Below are 20,029 nucleotides of genomic sequence, written 5' to 3'. Positions count from 1 at the left end.
GAGTGTCGTTACGTTTTTGAAACGGGCACGTCAGACAAGATCTCTGACAAGATCTCTGAAAAACCCAAACCTGTAAGATTCAATTTCAATTCAGTTTTTTATATAGTGCCTTTCACAACAAGAATGCCCCAAGGTCCCGAACAAAGGAGTTGTTCCACACCCCCGCCACCCTCTGTGTACAGTAGAGCCCCCTGTCCTGACTGGAGGAGCTCACCCAGCTGTGTCTGGAGAGAAGCCAGGGTATCGGCTTCAACCACAGGTCTGGGCAGCTTGTTCCCCACCCCCACCCCCTTCTGTGTACAGAAGAGCCTCCTGTCCTGACTGGAGTGACAGTAGAGATGGGGTTCATGGGTTATCTGGAGGGGGACTTCGCTCCAACAAAACGCCCAGCCCTGCTGCTCCTACCTCGGACAGAAGACATTTTCCCCAGCTGCTTCATCGTCTTCTCCCTGCGGGAGACCGGCCGCCTGCCGGATCGGGGGGCGCTGTCGCCGGGGCGGGCCGCGGCCCCCGACGTCGAGGAGCTTTCGGGGGGCGCCCTGCTCGTCGTCGCCACCGGCGCCGCGTTCTCTGCCGCTGCCACCACCGCCACCACCGGCGTCGGGCTGCGGGCCTCACCTGGAGGCAACACACCGGCTTCTTTTAACAGATCACCTCGGGAATCGGGAACAACGGAGCGGCCGTTTGTACGGAGGGGTTCAGCGCGGGGGGGCTCCGGGCTCGGGTCTGGTCCCGGGGGGGGGGGGGGGACTGTTTGTGTGGAGTCTGCATGTTCTCCCTGTGTTCTCCGGGTCCAAAGACAGGCTTTTGGGCTAATTGGCTTCTGGGAAAACTGGCCCTGGTGTGTGTGTGTCCTGTGATGGACTGCTGTCCTGTCCAGGGTGTGTGAGTGAGTCTGTGTGTGTCATGTGATGGACTGGTGTCCTGTCCAGGGTGTATGAGTGTGTGTGTCTGTGTGTCCTGTGAGGGACTGGTGTCCTATCCAGGTTGTGTGTGTGTGTCCTCTGAGGGACTGGTGTCCTGTCCAGGGTGTGTGAGTGTGTTTGTGTGTCCTGTGAGTGACTGGTGTCCTGTCCAGGGTGTGTGAGTGTGTGTGTCCTGTGATGGACTGGTGTCCTGTCCAGGATGTGTGAGTGTGTGTGTCTGTGTGTCCTGTGATGGACAGATGGTACCCAGCCTGGACACCCATGAGACACTGGCTTCCTCAGAAGACTCTCACGGAGGGCACACTGTCCCTAACCCGGGTCCAGAAGAAACTACAGTGATCTATAATTCCTGCGCCTCGGAAGGGGTTATGACGTCTATGTCCGGCGCCCGCGCCCGCGGACCGGCGGTTCGGCGTCGAGCTCCGCAGCTCGAGCTTCGGTGCGAGGCAGGGCGGGAGGGAGTCGATGTGGCCTCGGCGCCATCTTTGCTGGTGAGTCAATTGTGACCGTTGCGGTACAATAAACCATCAATAAACCTTTTCCCACCCCGAGCAGTATTTCTGTCGCGGCCCACGTCCCTTACAATCGACAACCTATAAAAAAACAGTAGCCCTTCGCAACATTACACGCCATTTTTTTTATTTTAAACGTCCGTTAGATACGCAGGTGGCTCGATACTTGTCTTAACCTCGCCGGCGTCTTTATACCGGCAAGTGAATTTTATTTGGGGTCCCTCAGAATTGTGACAGAAATGTCAGTGAACCACAATAAAAAACGAAACTTTTTTTTAAAGGCGATGAATGGATTTTAAGAGTAACCGTGTAGCGACTGACGTAAGGAAAAAAAAGTTGTCTTTCCCTACGAAGACGTTTTGGTACAGGACTTTCTTTAAATATCAGTTGTGCATAGCGTTTTACAAAAAGTTGATAATGATCTTGGAGATAATTGCAAAGGAAAATTGAGATAACTACCAAAACATTACGTGTGAAACGACAGGACAGAACTTTGAACCCACAAAGAAACAAAGGTATGAAATATTGCCTCGTCATGGGGGGTTGATAATTGTAATAAGTGTTCCTAATTTTCGTAAAGAAATGTATATTATGGGAGTCACACGTGAGATTTAGTGTATATACGTTTCATATTGTGCATATATACGGGGTTAACAAGTGGAATGAGTATGATTATAAACTCGTGTGTCCTATAATCAGATAATTTTTGAACAAGCTTTGATTAGACAGGTGAAAAACAACACCAGATCCTTTTTTAAAATATATTCTCACGTCTGAATATCAGCTTCTCCCCTCTGGCCAACATTTCAGGGCTCCCAGATGTAGATCCCAAATTGAAACAAATATTCATTTGTTACCCTTATTAAAACAGTTAATAGAAGTGAGTGACCAGGGTAAATAAAGGTGGGTCAGTGTAAACTGTTTATTCTGGACCAGACTTCGTCATGTGTGATATGTCATGACTTCTTATATTAAGTTTTATCTTTATATTTAGTTATACATGTGTAATAGATGCGATGTGTCCATAAAAAGGTTTCTCCAGGGGAAAATCAAGTTGGTTTTAAAACCGTGTTTCCTTTTTAGGGTACTTTGCATTCCAAGTGTGGTGTTTTTGCCTTTTTATCATGTTTCGGATGTGAATCCGTGGTATTTTTGCCGAGACAAGTTGCCTTTTTATACGCAGAGGGATCTGCTCATGAAATGTCCGCTCGGTCCATTTCTGAGCTCAGTATAAGGTGTAGAAAGCATGACTGTCATCATAACCCGCCTCTCACCCTGGCCCGAGCATGAAGCATGCCCCCTAGTGCAGGGTTAGAGGTGTGGAATAATGTTGTGACTATTGCTTCATCAATAACATGCTGATTGCATGTTTCTAGATGGGTATAATAGAGATCTCAACTACTGAGGGGCCTTACTAATAATTGCTTACACTTATATAGCGCTTTTCTGGACACTCCACTCAAAGCGCTGCACAGGGAATGGGGAATCCCACTACCGCCACCAATGTACAGCCCCCACCTGGATGATGCGACGGCAGCCATAGTGCGCCAGAACGCTCCCCACACACCAGCTCTCAGTGGGGAGGAGAGCAGAGGGATGAAGCCAGTTCAGAGAGGGGGGTTATTAGGAGGCCATGATTGGTAAGGGCCAATGGGAAATTTGGCCAGGACGCCTGGGTTACACCCCTACTCTTTTCGAGAGACGCCCTGGGTTTTTTAATGACCACAGAGAGTCAGGACCTCGGTTTTACGTCTCATCCGAAGGACGGCGCCTCTTTACAGTATAGTGTCACCCGTCACTATACTGGGGTATCAGACCGCAGGGTGAGCGCCCCCCTGCTGTCCCACTAACACCTCTTCCACCTCTTATTAGCCAGTGAAAAATGCTAGCTTCCTCAGAGACACCGCAGTAAGACAGGAGTTTGTGATGAAAGTTCGAGAGGGATGGCCACACCCTAGTTCGGTCAGACTCGGCTGTCGATATTTTAGCAATCACTCCTGACTCCTCTCCTGAAACACTGTCAATACTGCACGTGATCCCCCTCTCTCCCTCGCGTCCCTCTCCCACCCCGTCTCCACCTGTGTAGCTGCCCCCCCTGGTCACTCCTCCTCGCTGTGCAGGGGGGGTCCCAGCCACTTCGTCCTCTGGCCAGGAGCCCTCAGCCAAGTGGGTTCAGCCAGATCATCACTACATGATCCTTTCAGTATGCTAAATTCCTGGTGTTGTTTTTTTTCTCCCCAGAAAACTGACTGTCCACCCCACCTCTGCGCTAAGTGGACGTTTACAGGTGTTTACAGGTAATACTTCAGACTGGTCGGTCTCACCTCAGGGTGTCTGGGCGTTTGATATTATACAGTTGCAATGCTGAGGCCTTTGACTGTGATGCTGTAAGGCTACAGGAGTCTCTCTGGAGATCCTGAGTGATTTCCGGCGTTCGTGTGGAAACACAGCCCCACCCTCCCGCAGTGTCCAGTCCGCAGAATTTCCTGGAGACGTGGCCTAGCCGATGGGCGACCCCGCCAGCGAGAGACTAGCTGAGGCAGGATGTTCTGTACGGTTCAGTTAATTAGACGCGCACAGATGTTGAGCTCATCGTCCTTTTAATTGTGCCATCTATGCTAACTGTAGCCGAGATTGAACTATCAAGGTGACAGATCAATAATTTTAAATTAAATAGATGCATGATATTGCTAGCGCTGATGCGAGAGGCAAGTCAGAGGAACTGAACACAGAATGGATAGGAGTCGCAGTGAGTGAGAGAGGAGTGAGCTAAATTATTTAAGAGGATTAAAACACTGAAGAACAGGAGACACAGTGAGAGAGAGGAGATCACAGGAAATACATCAGTAACAAACATACTAACACACAGGACAGGAGACACAGTGAGAGAGAGAGGAGATCACAGAGAGTCCCTCAGTAACAAACCCACAGGACAGGAGACACAGCGAGAGAGAGGAGATCACAGAGAATCCCTCAGTAACAAACACACAGGACAGGAGACACAGCGAGAGAGAGGAGATCACAGGAAATACCTCAGTTTTAAGTGCAGACAGCCGGACAGGAGACAGAGTGAGGAAGAGTAAATGAAACACAGTAGGATTGATAGGAGACGGGTTATGATAGGAGATATTGATAGGAGACGGGACACACAGAGATGGAGAGAAGGGAGGCGACAGTTGAACTCGCTGGCTGAGTTAATTGACGCTGCTGTTTCTTTGGCAGATGAAGTCGGGGTCCAGAGTTTCGCTGACATGGCAGAACCGTCCCAGCTCGGTCTCCTCCCATTCCTGCAGGTCAGTGCCCCTTCAGAAAGACCCTGTGTTCAGGGAGACACACAGGGAAGTCGCACACTGTGACAAAAGGCTCTAGAGACATCGCCGAACCACAGAATAGGTCCGGAGCATTTGTGCACCTTTTGGAATTCTTCACGTATAGTGAAAGGTGAAAATAAAACCAAGAATGGGTGACGCGTCTTTACACAGAGGCGGGTTGGGAACAAGCTGCCCAGCCTTGTTGTTGATGCCGATACCCTGGCTTCTCTCCAGATACAGGTGGATTAAATCATGGGTCCAATTAATCACTAACTACCAGACAGGCTTGAAAAACCGAATGGCGTTCTCTCGTTTTTAACCTTTCTTCAGTTCTTAGAAAACCTGCATGCAGAAAAAAAATAATTTGCATATTTTTACAACTTCCAACGGTCAGGTCTGTGGGTATTTAAATCTGACTAGAATGTGTATTGTTCAAAATCTCTTGTTCACTATCAGTGTTGTTGTTTTTAGTGTCCTTCTCATTACTCCTGTGGGTTTTATACTGTGGTAAAGAGTTAAAAAAGTCCTCACTTTGTGCTGCTCTCGGTTTGTTGACGGTGGCGTACTCCACATCACTGTTGGGTAGTATGATGTCTGTAGCGAACAGGATACGGGTCAATACTTATGTTAACTTATACTATACAGGATAAGACTTACATTAACACCATACTGAACAACAGGGCTCACTGTTCACACTCGTATTGACACTGTACGGACGACAGGACTCACAGTTCACACTTATATTAATACTTTTTTGATCAAGAGGACTCAGTGTTCACACTCATGTCGACACTTATACCACTCGTATTGACACTGTACTGAACACCTGGACTTACTGTTCACACTCGTATTGACACTGTACTGAACAACAGGGCTCACTGTTCACACGCGTATTGACACTGTTCAGACGACAGGACTCACTGTTCACACTCGTATTGACACTGTACACAACAACAGGATTCACTGTTCACGCTTGTATTCACGCTGGACACAACAGCAGGACTCACTATTATTACAAATGTTCACACTTGAGTTAAAACTGGACAGAGCAGCAAGAAGTTATCATGATGTTTTCTTTCTGCTAGTTTAATAGATAGAAGTAAAAGATCCTCACTTTGTGCGGCTCGGGATTTGTTGACTGTGGAGTATTCAACAGCAGTATCTGTCTGTGTTAATTCTGCAAAGAATAAAACATGTGTTCTCACCCGTTAACACTGTGCAGAGCAAGAGGGAATTCAATGAGTTAACACTGTACAGAACCGGACTCACTGTTCACACTCGTATTGACACTGTACAGAACCGGACTCACTGTTCACACTCGTATTGACACTGTACTGAACAACAGGACTCACTGTTCACACTCGTATTGACACTGTACTGAACAACAGGACTCACTGTTCACACTCATATTGACACTGTACTGAACAACAGGACTCACTGTTCACACTCGTATTGACACTATACTGAACAACAGGACTCACTGTTCACACTCGTATTGACACTATACTGAACAACAGGACTCACTGTTCACACTTATATTGATAGTTTTTTGATCAACAGGACTCGCTGTTCACACTCGTATTGACACTGTACAGATAACAGGACTCACCGTTCACACTTCTATTGATACTTTTTTGATCAACAGGACTCACTGTTCACACTCGTGTCGACACTGTTCGCACTCGTATTGACACTGTACTGAACAACAGGACTCGTGTCGACACCGTTCACACTCGAATCGACGCTGCTCACACTCGTGTCGACACTTGACACTCGTATCCAGTAATGATTGCCCAACCCACCACTTAGCAGAGCTCCCGGTGGTTGGGCTGTGGTCCAGGAGCTCTGCCCCGACTTCACCTTGCACTGACCTAGCAAGCCCGCGCACCACAGGCGTCTCGCCGCCCCCCGCCGCTGCCGTGTGAGCCCTGCGAGCCCTTACACGCAAGAAGGCAAAACCTACTTCCGCCCGCGGGCCCGGGATCCCGGATCACGGAGTAGTGGCATTCCTGCGGTGCCCCGGTTCCTGAAAGAGAGAGATAACGGTCAGGGAAGCGTCGCTGAAGACGCGCGGCAGGTAGGGATAACGGTCAGGGAGGGGGCCGTGTTGGCCACCCGCAGGCCGCAGAGGCAGCAGGTACGGGATCGTTCCACGCGGCCGAGAGAGAGGGGAAAGAGACGCGACATTTCGACTGTGGTCTTTTCCGGCTTCACGCGCCCGAAGGAGGCTCCGCGGCCGAAACGCCGCGTCTCTTTTCCTGTCCTTTCAGCGCAGGGATAAACCTTGACCTGCTCCGCTGCGGGTGAAGACAAAGTCGGCGTCGCTGGGTTTTTTAAAAAAACCCGCAGAGCCACTTCATACTTCTGACGACGATGGAAGGGGAATATTTACAAGTCCTGTTCTAAAAGGTCTTCGGATCTCACCGTTACCAGCTGGGAGTGGGGTTTGCACCAGGCAGTAGTCGGAGTCCGTTTTCTCCAGGCGTTCTGAAACAACCCAAAACACAGGATGAGAGACCGCAGTTGTGAAATGAGTTGAAAGCCGATCGTGGGCCGCCCGTTTGCTAACTGAACCAGGCTTGCTCAGGCCGGATCCATTAAAACCCACAAACGTCATGAATTGATACTTGAGCTTGCGTTGTCCTGTTCTGGGAGTGACCAGCTTTGACTTTGCTGGACTTTTTATTGACCATCATATCGGACTGCTCCAGTGAGAGCTCAGCATTACAGATCTCTCAAGGTCAAACTCACAGAAGAGCCACAGACAGACAGAGACAGGATCAGAGACACAGTGGAGAGTCAGGACAGTGAAGGCATCATCATGGAGGAGATCAGATACACTGAGAGAAGAGCCACAGACAGAGACAGGATCAGAGACACAGCGGAGAGTCAGGACAGTGAAGGAGTCCTCATGGAGAAGATCAGATACACTGAGAGAAGAGCCACAGACAGAGACAGGATCAGAGACACAGCGGAGAGTCAGGACAGTGAAGGAGTCCTCATGGAGAAGATCAGATACACTGAGAGAAGAGCCACAGACAGAGACAGGATCAGAGACACAGCGGAGAGTCAGGACAGTGAAGGAGTCCTCATGGAGAAGATCAGATACACTGAGAGAAGAGCCACAGACAGAGACAGGATCAGAGACACAGCGGAGAGTCAGGACAGTGAAGGCGTCCTCTACTTAAATTATTACATTATACACAATTTGAGTTCATTTTAAAAAGTAAAAGGTAATGAAAGGAATGCATTTTCATAAGAAAGATAATACCGATATGTATGTGATAATCTTCCTTATATCATGTAGTGTGTCATTTGGACACTTTGTGGGCTTGAAATACAAAGAAAATCATGTTCTATGGTACAAGATAAATACAAAACTTAAGCTTTTATTTTAATTAGATTTGTTTCTTAAGCATAAGCAATCATTTATTACATTAATATATGTGAAAATAACATTTTAGCATCATATGTTTAGTTTATTTAGTCCCTAATCCCAAGGACTCCAGCTGTCTTACAACCACTGCCCTGTTTGCCTCACCAGACACGATCTGATCCTGATCCTGATGCCCCAGTATATGCCCCAGTATAGTGACGGAGGACACTGGACTGTAAACAGGCGCCGTCCTTCGGATGAGACGTCAAACTGAGGTCCTGACTCTCTGTGCTCATTAACAATCCCGGGGTGTTTCTGGAGAAGAGTAGGGGTGTTACCCCAGTGTCCTGGCCTGATTCCCCCCCTGGTCTTGACCCATCATGGCCTCCTTATCACCCCCCCTCTCTGAACTGGCTCCATCCCTCTGCTCTCCTCCCCACTGAGAGCTGCTGTGTGCTGAGCGGACTGGAGCATCATCCAGGTGGGGGCTGCACACTGGGGGGGCTGGAGGGGATCCCCCTGACCTGGGAAGAGCCATGAGTGGAGAGTCCAGACTTATTAATTATTATTATTATTATTCGTGCTGCACTGGGCTTCAGTCCTGGCAGTGAGAGGGGGACTCTGTGATCAGTACAGATACTTATGACTGTATAAAAATACACGATAGAAATGGAAAACAGGGTAGCGCTGTAGTCTCTTCGAAATGTTTTGAACTGCCAGAAGAAGTTTTCACAACCCGGACTCGTGAAGGTACTGGTCTTCTCCCATCGTCCGGAGCAAGGTGTATCGTGTCCTGGGGATTTCTCCCGTTTCGAACGGAGCTTAATATCGCATTTCTACTTTATTAGAGAGAGGCACTGAACATCCTGTGATGGACTGGTGTACTGTCCAGGGTGTGATTGTGTCTGTGTCCTGTGATGGACTGCTGTCCTGTCCAGGGTGTGTGAGTGTGTGTGTGTGTCCTGAAATGGACTGGTGTCTTGTCCAGGTTGTGTGAGTGTGTGTGTATCCTATGATGGACTGGTGTCCTGTCCAGGGTGTGTGAGTGTGTGTGTCCTGTGATGGACTGGTGTCCTGTCCAGGGTGTGTGAGTGTGTATGTCCTGTGATGGACTGCTGTCCTGTCCAGGGTGTGTGAGTGTGTGTGTGTCCTGTGATGGACTGCTGTCCTGTCCAGGGTGTGTGTGTGTCCTGTGATGGACTGGTGGATCACAATATTAATTCTCCTCCTTGATTCCCTCCTTCATCGCCAGAGTGAAAGTGGGACACGGCAGTAAAAGCTCAGCCCTGCAGGCGGGGTTCGTGAACGTCCCAGACACCAAGAAAACGAGAGAAAAAAGGTCGTTTTCGGGGTTCAAGAAACAACCCCGAGATTCAGGGAGTTTCCCCGCTGAGCTTACTCTGCCAAAAACACACAGGTTTTATTTTTTTCCCATGCCCCCCCTCACACAGGCCGTTTCTGTAGCGTGAAGTTGTGTTTTTTTGCGCGGCGGTCGGTGAGGGGCAAAATTTTTTTTTTCCCACGGTCTGAAACAGAAACAGCCGGGTGGTGTTGTAGAGAGGTCGACGTGCCTGGTTTTCCACGTCTGCGAAACCCATTTTTTTGGGGGGGTTGTGAGGTCCCACGCAGCGCTCCGAAAAGAAAATGGCGTCTCTTTTCCCCGCAGGACGGGGGGGGGGGGGGGGACTCGTGTTTTTTGGACGTGGCGTGGCCCGAAATTTCCGCCCTTGGGTGCTAGAGGAGGGTGGAGGTCGGTCTTTCTTTGACTTGGGGGTAGGGGGGGTGTCTATTTTACTGAACCCCACCCCACGGAAACCCGTGTTGGACGTGGGGGTGCTGAATGCGCCCTCGACGTGATTTTGTCTTAAAATTCAAGGGCAGCTTTTGTAACCCTTGGGCTGGAATCAGCTGGACCCGTTTCCCCTGCCTGTGCGAGGTGGCGACTACCGGGGTCGTACAGGGACACCCGGCTGGCCGCCGAGAGTTGGAAAAATAAAATGTCCACCCCAAAAAAAACAACCGCGAAAAATGTCGGCCATTTTTGTTTCGCGGCCGAGCCGTGAGCGCGTCGGGGGCGACGTCACGGGGGCATCACAATGAGCCACCTGACGTCACAGAGCGGCGGATTCTAGCGGGGGGCGGTGCCGGAGCCCCGTGAGCTCAGAGGAGTGAAGAGAGAGGAGGAGGAAAGGACTATAGAGTCCTTTCTAAACACGTGTTTCTTCCAATAAAGTTACTTCGACTTCGATCATTAGTTTCAGCTTCAGAATTGCTCTTCAGTATCCCCGTGAAATCGGTAAGTCGCTGAAAAGCGCCGCTGGCAAGAAATAAAATAAGTTGAGAAATAAGTTGTTTTTTTTACTGTTACTTCACTCTTATTGGTGTGATCGTGCTGTAAAAAGATATTGAGAGGAGGTGCACCTCTACACAGAGGGTGGCAGGGGTGTAGAACAAGCCGCCTAGCCCTGTGGGTGAAGCCGATACCCTGGCTTCTCTCAGGACACAGCTGGGTGAGCTCCTCCAGTCAGGACAGGAGGCTCTACTGTACACAGAGGGGGGTGGGGGTGGGGAACAAGCCGCCCAGCCCGTGTGCTTGAAGCCGATACCCTGGCTCCTCTCCAGACACAGCTGGGCGAGCTCCTCCAGTCAGGACAGGAGGCTCTTCTGTACACAGAGGGGAGCGGGGGTGGGGAATAAGCCGCCCAGCTGTGTGGCTCCGCCCCCTCCCCTCCCCACTGTGACTCTGCTTGTCTCGGCAGGACGATGCACCAACAGAGATGCCGCACGGCCGTGCGCGGTCACAGCAGGACCCGGGCCCGGCGAGGCATCGTAAGTCCACCCCTCCTTTCCGCCGTCCAGCGTCTAGCGTCCAGCCCTCCTCCGACTGACCTCTCCACCCCCAGCAGCGCTCGCTGTATTATTATAATAATAATAATAATAATAATAATAATAAACTTCACTGATAGAGCACCTTTCATACACATAGCAGTGCAAAGCGCTTGACAGACCAGGTCTCACGGTAACACCTCCAGACTTGGAGAGACACTTCCAGTGGTGATCTTGACTGAGGACACGCCTCGGCTCAAGAGACAGGGTCGCGGGTCCATTATGGCCTTCTGAGAGTACAGATTGCCTCTGGACGTCCCAGACTCTTCCTGGACACACTGTAGAGACTCACCTGTCCAGACTCTTACTGGACACACTGTAGAGACTCACCTGTCCAGACTGTTACTGGACACATTGTACACACTCACCTGTCCGGACTCTTACTGGACACACTGGTCAGACTCTCCTGTCCAGACTCTTACTGGACACACTGTACACACTCACCTGTCCGGACTCTTGCTGGACACACTGTACACACTCACCTGTCCAGACTCTCACTGGACACACTGGTCAGACTCACCTGTCCAGACTCTCAATGGACACACTGGTCAGACTCACCTGTCCAGACTCTCACTGGACACACTGTAGAGACTCACCTGTCCAGACTCTTACTGGACACACTGTACACACTCACCTGTCCAGACTCTCACTGGACATGCTGGTCAGACTCACCTGTCCAGACTCTCACTGGACACACTGTCCACACTCTCACTGGACACACTGTAGAGACTCACCTGTCCACACTCTCACTGGACACACTGTACATACTTGCCTGTCCAGACTCTTACTGGACACACTGTACACACTCACCTGTCCAGACTTTCACTGGACACACTGCACACACTCACCTGTCCAGACTCTCACTGGACACATTGTAGAGACTCACCTGTCCAGACTCTTACTGGACACACTCGTCAGACTCACCTGTCCAGACTCTCACTGGACGCACTGTACACACTCACCTGTCTACACTCTCACTGGACACACTGGACACACTCGCCTGTCCAGACTCTTACTGGACGCACTGTACACACTCACCTGTCCAGACTCTTACTGGACACACTGTACACACTCACCTGTCCACACTCTCACTGGACACACTGTAGAGACTGCCCAAGGCCCCTAGTCTCGACACGACTGGGCTGGGCTATGTGGTCAGAGCTGTCTCGGAGATGGGCTGTTTGGCGTCTTCACAGGTCACACCAGTCAGGCCGAACCCGGACTGGCAGCGGGAGAGGTCCCGGCCCAAGTCCCGGTGCTTTTCCGTAAGTCTGACCCGATCGCCTTCCGCGAGACTGGACCGGCCGCCCTGTGGTGGGCCCGGTGCCCCACATCTACCCTACAGCTCCCCCCACTGACCCCTAAACTCCCGATACCCTACAGCTCCCCACACTGACCCCCACAGTCCTGATGGCCGAGAGGTCTCTGCTTGCTGTAGTGATTGAGTGAGCTCTGTGGACCTGACCTCTGTCTTGTGTCCTCATTTCCAGCGTCTCCTTGTGGTCTGTCACTTCACCAGACCTGAAGGTGAGATCTGAGGAGGAGACAGAGTACCCCCTAACTCCCCTGAGCTGGGTTACAGGGTAAGACAGCTTCTTACTGTTTGACACACCTGTCCACACTCTTACTGGACACACTGGACACACTCGCCTGTCCGGACTCTTACTGGACACACTGGACACACTCGCCTGTCCGGACTCTTACTGGACACACTGGACACACTCGCCTGTCCGGACTCTTACTGGACACACTGTACACACTCGCCTGTCCACACTCTCACTGGACACACTGTAGAGACTCACCTGTCTACACTCTCACTGGACACACTGTACACACTCACCTGTCCAGACTCTTACTGGACACACTGTACACACTCACCTGTCCAGACTCTTACTGGACACACTCACCTGTCCAGGCATAATCTCTGCTCCTCATCCCCCCTGCGTTGTGTCTCCCCCTCTCCCCGCTGGACAGAATCCCATGGTGTCTTCCTGTTTCCCCGAGCTCGTCCAGAAACTGGAGAGGGTGGCCGAGCTGCAGCTGGAGCTCCTGGGGTCGCCCAGCTTGTCCCGCTCGGGCTCGCCTGGCTCGTTTTGCTCGGTGTCCCCCCCCCCCTCCTCGCCCGAGAGCCCAATCCGCTCCCCGCCCCCGGCCCCCCCCGTCCGGCCCCTGCCCGCCCCGCCCTGCTGCCCCCCCTTCCTCCCCGCCATGCCCCTCAAGCCCCCCCTGCTGCCTGGGGCGGTGCCCCTGCCCCTGCCCCTGCCCCCGCCCGTCCTGCCCCCCATCGCCCGCCCGGCCCCGCCAGGCCCCGCCTGGGGCTCCCCGGTGCAGTGGGCAAGGAGAGAGGCTGAGATGTCTGACGAGGCAAGTGGGGCAGAGTCTGTCCGTCTATCCGTCCATCTGTCTGTCCGTCCATCTGTCCTTCTGTCCGTCTGTCCGTCTGTTCCTCTGTCCTTTTCTCTGTCCTTCTGTCTGTCTTTCTGTCCTTTTTTCTGTCCATCTGTCTTTCTGTCCCTTTCTCTGTCCCTCTGTCCTTCTGACTTTCTGTTCTTTTCTCTGTCCATCTGTCCTTCTCTCCATCTGTCTTTCTGTCCTTTTCTCTGTCTTTTTGTCCATCTGTACTTCTCTCTTTCTGTCTTTCTGTCCTTCTGTCTGAGTCTCTCTTTTTCTCTGTGTCTGTCCCTCTCTCCCTGTCTCTCTCCCTGTGTCTTTCCATGTGTCTCCCTGCTCTCTGTCTGTCCTGCATTGTCCCAGCTGGGTCTCTCTCTCCCTGTGTCTCTCCGTGTGTCTCCCTGCTCTCTGTCTGTCCTGTGTTGTCACAGCTGGGTCTCTCTCCCTGTGTCTCTCCGTGTGTCTCCCTGTCTGTTTCTCTGTCTGTCCTGCGTTGTCCCAGCTGGGCCTGTCTCCCCGGCTCTCTGCCTTCAGCTCTGTTCGCCGATGTCCCACCAGCCCATCTCTCTCTCAGCCTGTCTCTTGACTTGCAGGAGGAAGAGGAGGTGGAGACAGCTCCTCCGGCAGGAGAGAGGAAGGAGGTCAGTGCTGGTCCCACCCTGCCTCCTGTCCTGTCTGTGGTGGAGTTTCGCCGTCTTGTCTGTCTCTGGGTCTCAGTGTCTCTCTCTCTTTCAGCCCTGTCTGTCAGTGTCTCTCTCCTCCTCCTCTCTGTCCTCAGTGTGTCTCTCTCCTCCTCCTCTCTGTCCTCAGTGTGTCTCTCTCTTCCTCCTCTCTGTCCTGTGGTGTCCAGGCAGTGTGTTTCTCTCCTCCTCCTCCTCTCTGTCCTGTGGTGTCCAGGCAGTGTGTCTCTCTCTTCCTCCTCTTCCTCTCTGTCCTGTGGTGTCCAGTGGGTCAGTATTAGTGGGCTACACTCAGGCTCACTCCCTGCGAGTGTGATCTCAGCAGAGTCTCTGTGCTCTAGGGACACTTGACTCACCTGTCTCTCTCTTTCTCTTTTGTGGTTGACGGATTGAGGCCGAGAGCCCTTGTCGTCGGCGTGCCACCAGTTGGCAGGGATATAGCCGGGGGGGCATCGTGTCCAATACTCCTTGAAACGAGACAGATTTCAAGCCTCCTCCGTCTGAAGAGAAGGAAGTCGACCACGAAGTCCAGGGTGTCCTAGGAAGCTCTTAAGCCATCGTTTGCCCAGCAGCCATCTCACCCTGCAGCTCCCAGCTGGCAGCCCCTTCCCCACTGGAGCCCAGCAGGTGGGAGCCTGGTCAGTACATGGAGGGGAGACTCCTGGGAAAAACTAAGGTTGCTGCTGGGATAGGTGTTAGTGGGGCCGGCAGGGGGCGCTCACCCTGCGGTCTGTGTGGGTCCTGATGCACCAGTATAGTGACGGAGGACACTGGACTGTAAACAGGCGCCGTCCTTCGGATGAGACGTCAAACCGAGGTCCTGACTCTCTGTGCTCATTTACAATCCCGGGGTGTTTCTGGAGGAGAGTAGGGGTGTTACCCCAGTGTCCTGGCCTGATTCCCCCCCTGGTCTTGACCCATCATGGCCTCCTTATCACCCCCCTCTCTGAACTGGCTCCATCCCTCTGCTCTCCTCCCCACTGAGAGCTGCTGTGTGCTGAGCGGACTGGAGCATCATCCAGGTGGGGGCTGCACACTGGGGGGGCTGGAGGGGATCCCCCTGACCTGGGAAGAGCCATGAGTGGAGAGTCCAGACTTATTAATTATTATTATTATTCGTGCTGCACTGGGCTTCAGTCCTGGCAGTGAGAGGGGGACTCTGTGATCAGTACAGATACTTATGACTGTATAATAATACACGATTAAATTTAAAACAGGGTAGCGCTGTAGTCTCTTCGAAACGTTTTGAACTGCCAGAAGAAGTTTTCACAACCTGGACTCGTGAAGGTACAGGTCTTCTCCCATCGTCCGGAGCAATGTCGCGTTTCTACTTTATTAGAGAGAGGCACTGAACATCCCGTGATGGACTGGTGTCCTGTCCAGGTTGTGAGTGTGTGTGTGTGTCCTGTGATGGACTGCTGTCCTGTCCAGGGTGTGTGAGTGTGTGTGTGTCCTGTGATGGACTGCTGTCCTGTCCAGGGTGTGTGAGTGTGTGTGTGTCCTGTGATGGACTGCTGTCCTGTCCAGGGTGTGTGAGTGTGTGTGTGTCCTGTGATGGACTGCTGTCCTGTCCAGGGTGTGTGTGTGTACTGTGATGGACTGGTATCCTGTGAAGGACTGGTGTCCTGTCCAGGGTGTGTGTGTGTCCTGTGATGGACTGGTGGATCACAATATTAATTCTCCTCCTTGATTCCCTCCTTCATCGCCAGAGTGAAAGCGGGACACGGCAGTAAAAGCTCAGCCCTGCGGGTGGTTTCATTTTTTTCCCATGCCCCCCCTCACACAGGCCGTTTCTGTAGCGTGAAGTTGTGTTTTTTTGCGCGGCGGTCGGTGAGGGGCAAAATTTTTTTTTTCCCACGGTCTGAAACAGAAACAGCCGGGTGGTGTTGTAAAGAGGTCGACGTGCCTGGTTTTCCACGTCTGCGAAACCCATTTTTTTGGGGGGGTTGTGAGGTCCCACGCAGCGCTCCAAAAAGAAAATGGCGTCTCTTTTCCCCGCAGGACGGGGGGGGGGGACTCGTGTTTTTTGGACGTGGCGTGGCCCGAAATTTCCGCCCTTGGGCGCTAGAGGAGGGTGGAGGTCGGTCTTTCTTTGACTTGGGGGTAGGAGGGGTGTCTATTTTACTGAACCCCACCCCACGGAAACCCGTGTTGGACGTGGGATGCTGAATGCGCCCTCGACATGATTTTGTCTTAAAATTCAAGGGCAGCTTTTGTAACCCTTGGGCTGGAAACACCTGGACCCGTTTTCCCTGCCTGTGCGAGGTGGCGACTACCGGGGTCGTACAGGGACACCCGGCTGGCCGCCGAGAGTTGGAAAAATAAAATGTCCACCCAAAAAAAAACAACCGCGAAAAAAAGGTGAGCTCCTCCAGTCAGGACAGGAGGCTCTTCTGTACACAGAGGGTGGCGGGGGTGTGGAACAAAGCTGATACCCTGGCTCTTCTCCAGACACAGCTGGGTGAGCTCCTCCAGTCAGGACAGGAGGCTCTACTGTACACAGAGGGTGGTGGGGATCTTTCCTCCCGGCGGCTGTCAGGGTGTATAACGCTGCCCTAGGCTAGGACTGTTAGCCCTTCTTTTGCTCGTCTATGGACAGCATGTTTACTCCATTGTACTTTTTGGACAATCAGTCTGTATAAACCTATGCACACACCTATTTATTTATTTTATATTTATTTTGTTTTCTTTTGTTTTTTAACTATTCTGATGTCTGTTTTTGCTTGTCTTGGGCTGGACTGCTGTAACACATCAATTTCCCTACGGGATTGATAAAGTCTTATCTTATCTAAATCTACTAGATCCTTTAAAAAAAGCCCCCGGGCTTTAATTTTCCCACCTCCATCTTGAAAGCGCTCTGCTAGGCCGTTACCGACCCCCAAGCCAGCACTGTGCTTGTGGGCCATTGTGGGCTGAAGTGAATGGATACACTCAGGGGAACTGTTGTCCTTGCTGTCACCGTGCACCATGGGAGTTGTAGTTTACCACCGTGCACTGTGGGAGTTGTAGTTTACCACCGTGGACCGTGGGAGTTTTAGTTTCTGTCAAGTGTATGCAGCACAGTCTCGCAGATGCATTTCCCCGTAAAGTTTTAGTGAGCGCTGTAATTGATCAGAATTTTCCTGCTATTTTTTTTTCTGTCCACAGGTGGAGACTCCCATTTCTTGTACCTCTGGATCCTGGTCCCTGTGGTCCCTGTGGTGCTGCTGCTGGTGCTGGGAGCCAGGCTGGTGCTGTACAGGTGGAGGCAGGGGCGCCGCTTGGAAACCACAGTGAGATACTCTCCCAGGAAATGGGAGAGACGGCTAGACTGCGGAGAATCCCGGAGCCGGGAGAGAGAGAGTCCAGGCTGCTGTGAGCGATCCGCCAGCGTCTGGTTTCCATGTGTATTGGGGTGAGGCTGTACCCCAATGCGCGCACACACACACAGACTTCACAGGCTGCTCGCAGATGACGAGACCTGATCCCTGATCCAGGATCACGGTTCCACACGGCCCGGCAGAACTGCCCAGAGACTGACACCCTGTACCGCCAGGCTTGTTTGTGGGTTCCTGCTGGCAGACGCTCTGATGCTGGTGACCTATCCCAGGAGGGTTTGTCTGTCTACAACAGGGGCTGTACTGTTGCGCTGGACCCCAGTCTTATAGCTCAGGGGTCACCAGTCCCGTAAGTCTTATAGCTCAGGGGTCCCCCAGTCCAGTGAGTCTTATAACTCAGGGGCCCCCCAGTCCAGTGAGTCTTATTGTTCAGGGGACCCCAGTCCTGTGAGTCTTATAGCTCAGGGGTCCCCAATCCTGTGAGTCTTATAGCTCAGGGGTCCACCAGTCCAGTGAGACTTATAGCTCAGGGGTCCCCAGTGAAGTGAGTCTTATATCACTGGGGATCCCAGTCCTGTGAGTCTTATAGCTCAGGGGTCCCCAGTGAAGTGAGTCTTATATCTCTGGGGATCCCAGTCCAGTGAGTCTTATAACTCAGGGGCCCCCCAGTCCAGCGAGTCTTAATGTTCAGGGGACCCCAGTCCAGTGAGTCTTATAACTCAGGGGCCCCCCAGTCCAGTGAGTCTTATTGTTCAGGGGACCCCAGTCCTGTGAGTCTTATAGCTCAGGGGCCCCCCAGTCCAGTGAGTCTTATAACTCAGGGGCCCCCCAGTCCAGTGAGTCTTAATGTTCAGGGGACCCCAGTCCAGTGAGTCTTATAACTCAGGGGCCCCCCAGTCCAGTGAGTCTTATTGTTCAGGGGACCCCAATCCTGTGAGTCTTATAGCTCAGGGGTCCACCAGTCCAGTGAGTCTTATATCTCTGGGGATCCCAGTCCTGTGAGTCTTATTGTTCAGGGGACCCCAGTCCTGTGAGTCTTATAGCTCAGGGGTCCCCAGTCCTGTGAGTCTTATAACTCAGGGCCCCCCCCAGTCCAGTGAGTCTTATTGTTCAGGGGACCCCAGTCCTGTGAGTCTTATAGCTCAGGGGTCCCCAGTCCAGTGACTCTTATAGCTCAGGGGTCCCCCCAGTCCAGCCCCTGGGGTCTCCAGTCCAGCAGGTCTATGATTTACAGTCCTGGCTGCTCGAACGGATTGGGATCTTCTTTAATAGGAGTCTTGGCTGCTGCCTTGTGTCTCTCACAGCAGAAAACAGCATTAATACTGACTACGCGAACCCCTGTGTATGGCAGCATTCACTCTCTCTGTGAATTGATATTTATTGGTAAGTTCTCTGCAAAAGAAAGTGTCTCTTTGTCGAATAAAAAAGCAGTTATGCACTTCAGAATTTGTTTACGGTGTGTTTGTTCACCTCCTGTACATTTTCACCCAGGTAAACACTTGCAGTCCACTGAAAGGCAGCAGAGAGCTGAAGCCTCTCACCACAGACACTGCTACCCGTTGGAAGGTTCTGATCTCGGCATAGGTCGTCTCCGGTGCACTGCACCTCTCTCCCTTCCATCTGGAGCTCCTTGTGGGGACTACAGTTGAGTAGTGCAGCCCTTCCTCTTCCTCCTGCTCACAGACACAGGGCAGGTCAGGCATTAGTAATCACTCTTCCCCCCACTTCCTCATCACAGGCATTATTAATAGCTCTTCCCCCCACTTTCTCATCAGAGGCATTAATAAACAATCCCCTCCCCCACTTGCTTATAAGAGGCATTATTAATCGCTTTTCCCCCACTTCCCCATCACAGGCATTATTAATCGCTCTCCCCCACCACCACTTCCTCATCACAGGCATTATTAATAGCTCAAATTTGTCTCCAGGTTCCTGAATGGGATTTACCATTTTTGTACACTGCACTATTCTGCACAGTAGTTCGTCACCTATTACCTGGTTGTCTTGACTGGCTCTCTTGACACTCCTCATCTGGCGGCTCCCTTCATTGGAGCTCCTGTCTCTGCAGTCTAGAAATAATTCAGGAACGGTAAATCAGGGTACCAGGCCCAGCAACAGGGCTGGGCAGCTTGTTCCACACCCCCACCACCCCTTTGCGTAAAGAAGAGCCTCCTGTCCTGACTGGAGGATCTCATCCAGCTGTGTCTGGATAGAAGCCAGGGTATCGGTCTCAACAACGTGGCAGGGTGGCTTGTTCCCCACCCCCGCCCCCCTTTGAGTACAGACGTGCCTCGCGCTTTCAGATATAAATCCAATGTAGTTTCAACTTGAGTGGCTGCGGGTTCTTATTTTAGACGGGGGCGTATTTCTGACCTGATGTGTATTTCTGTTTGTGAGAAAAGGCACTCCACTCGGTTGGCAAAATGCACCGTTTTGTGAAGGGGTACAAACGTGAGTCATTTGTAGATCAAAGCACCAGCCAAAATATTAGGTAGGAGGAGGAATGAATGATAATAATGGTAACAAGACAGCACCAGACACAATAGAGTTAAGCTCAGACTGATTGAGTGTGTGGGCATATTCAAAGGGAATAAAGAGACAATATGAATGTAATCTATGTGCGATGCGTA

General features: G+C 51.8%; 1 long non-coding RNA gene across 4 annotated transcripts; it reads left to right on the top strand.

Moving 5' to 3' along the window:
- The first annotated feature begins 1,334 nt into the window (after window positions 1-1,334).
- LOC148664604 (uncharacterized) lies at window positions 1,335-18,845 on the top strand. 4 transcript variants are annotated; one of them, XR_015936498.1, is made up of 7 exons: window positions 1,335-1,417; window positions 3,680-3,735; window positions 4,661-4,731; window positions 10,885-10,954; window positions 12,208-12,276; window positions 12,502-12,594; window positions 17,230-18,845. It is a non-coding gene; the product is annotated as an uncharacterized LOC148664604 (long non-coding RNA). The 4 variants fall into 4 exon arrangements; XR_015936500.1 differs by lacking the exon at window positions 17,230-18,845 and adding an exon at window positions 12,986-13,121; XR_015936499.1 differs by lacking the exon at window positions 1,335-1,417 and adding an exon at window positions 1,642-1,953.
- The last annotated feature ends 1,184 nt before the right edge of the window (window positions 18,846-20,029 follow it).

The sequence above is a fragment of the Lepisosteus platostomus genome, chromosome 5, assembly GCF_059453375.1.
Source record: "Lepisosteus platostomus isolate fLepPlt1 chromosome 5, fLepPlt1.hap1, whole genome shotgun sequence".
NCBI lineage: Eukaryota > Metazoa > Chordata > Actinopteri > Semionotiformes > Lepisosteidae > Lepisosteus > Lepisosteus platostomus.
Note: the sequence above shows the minus strand (reverse complement) of the source record. Positions and strands in the feature narration are given on the sequence as shown.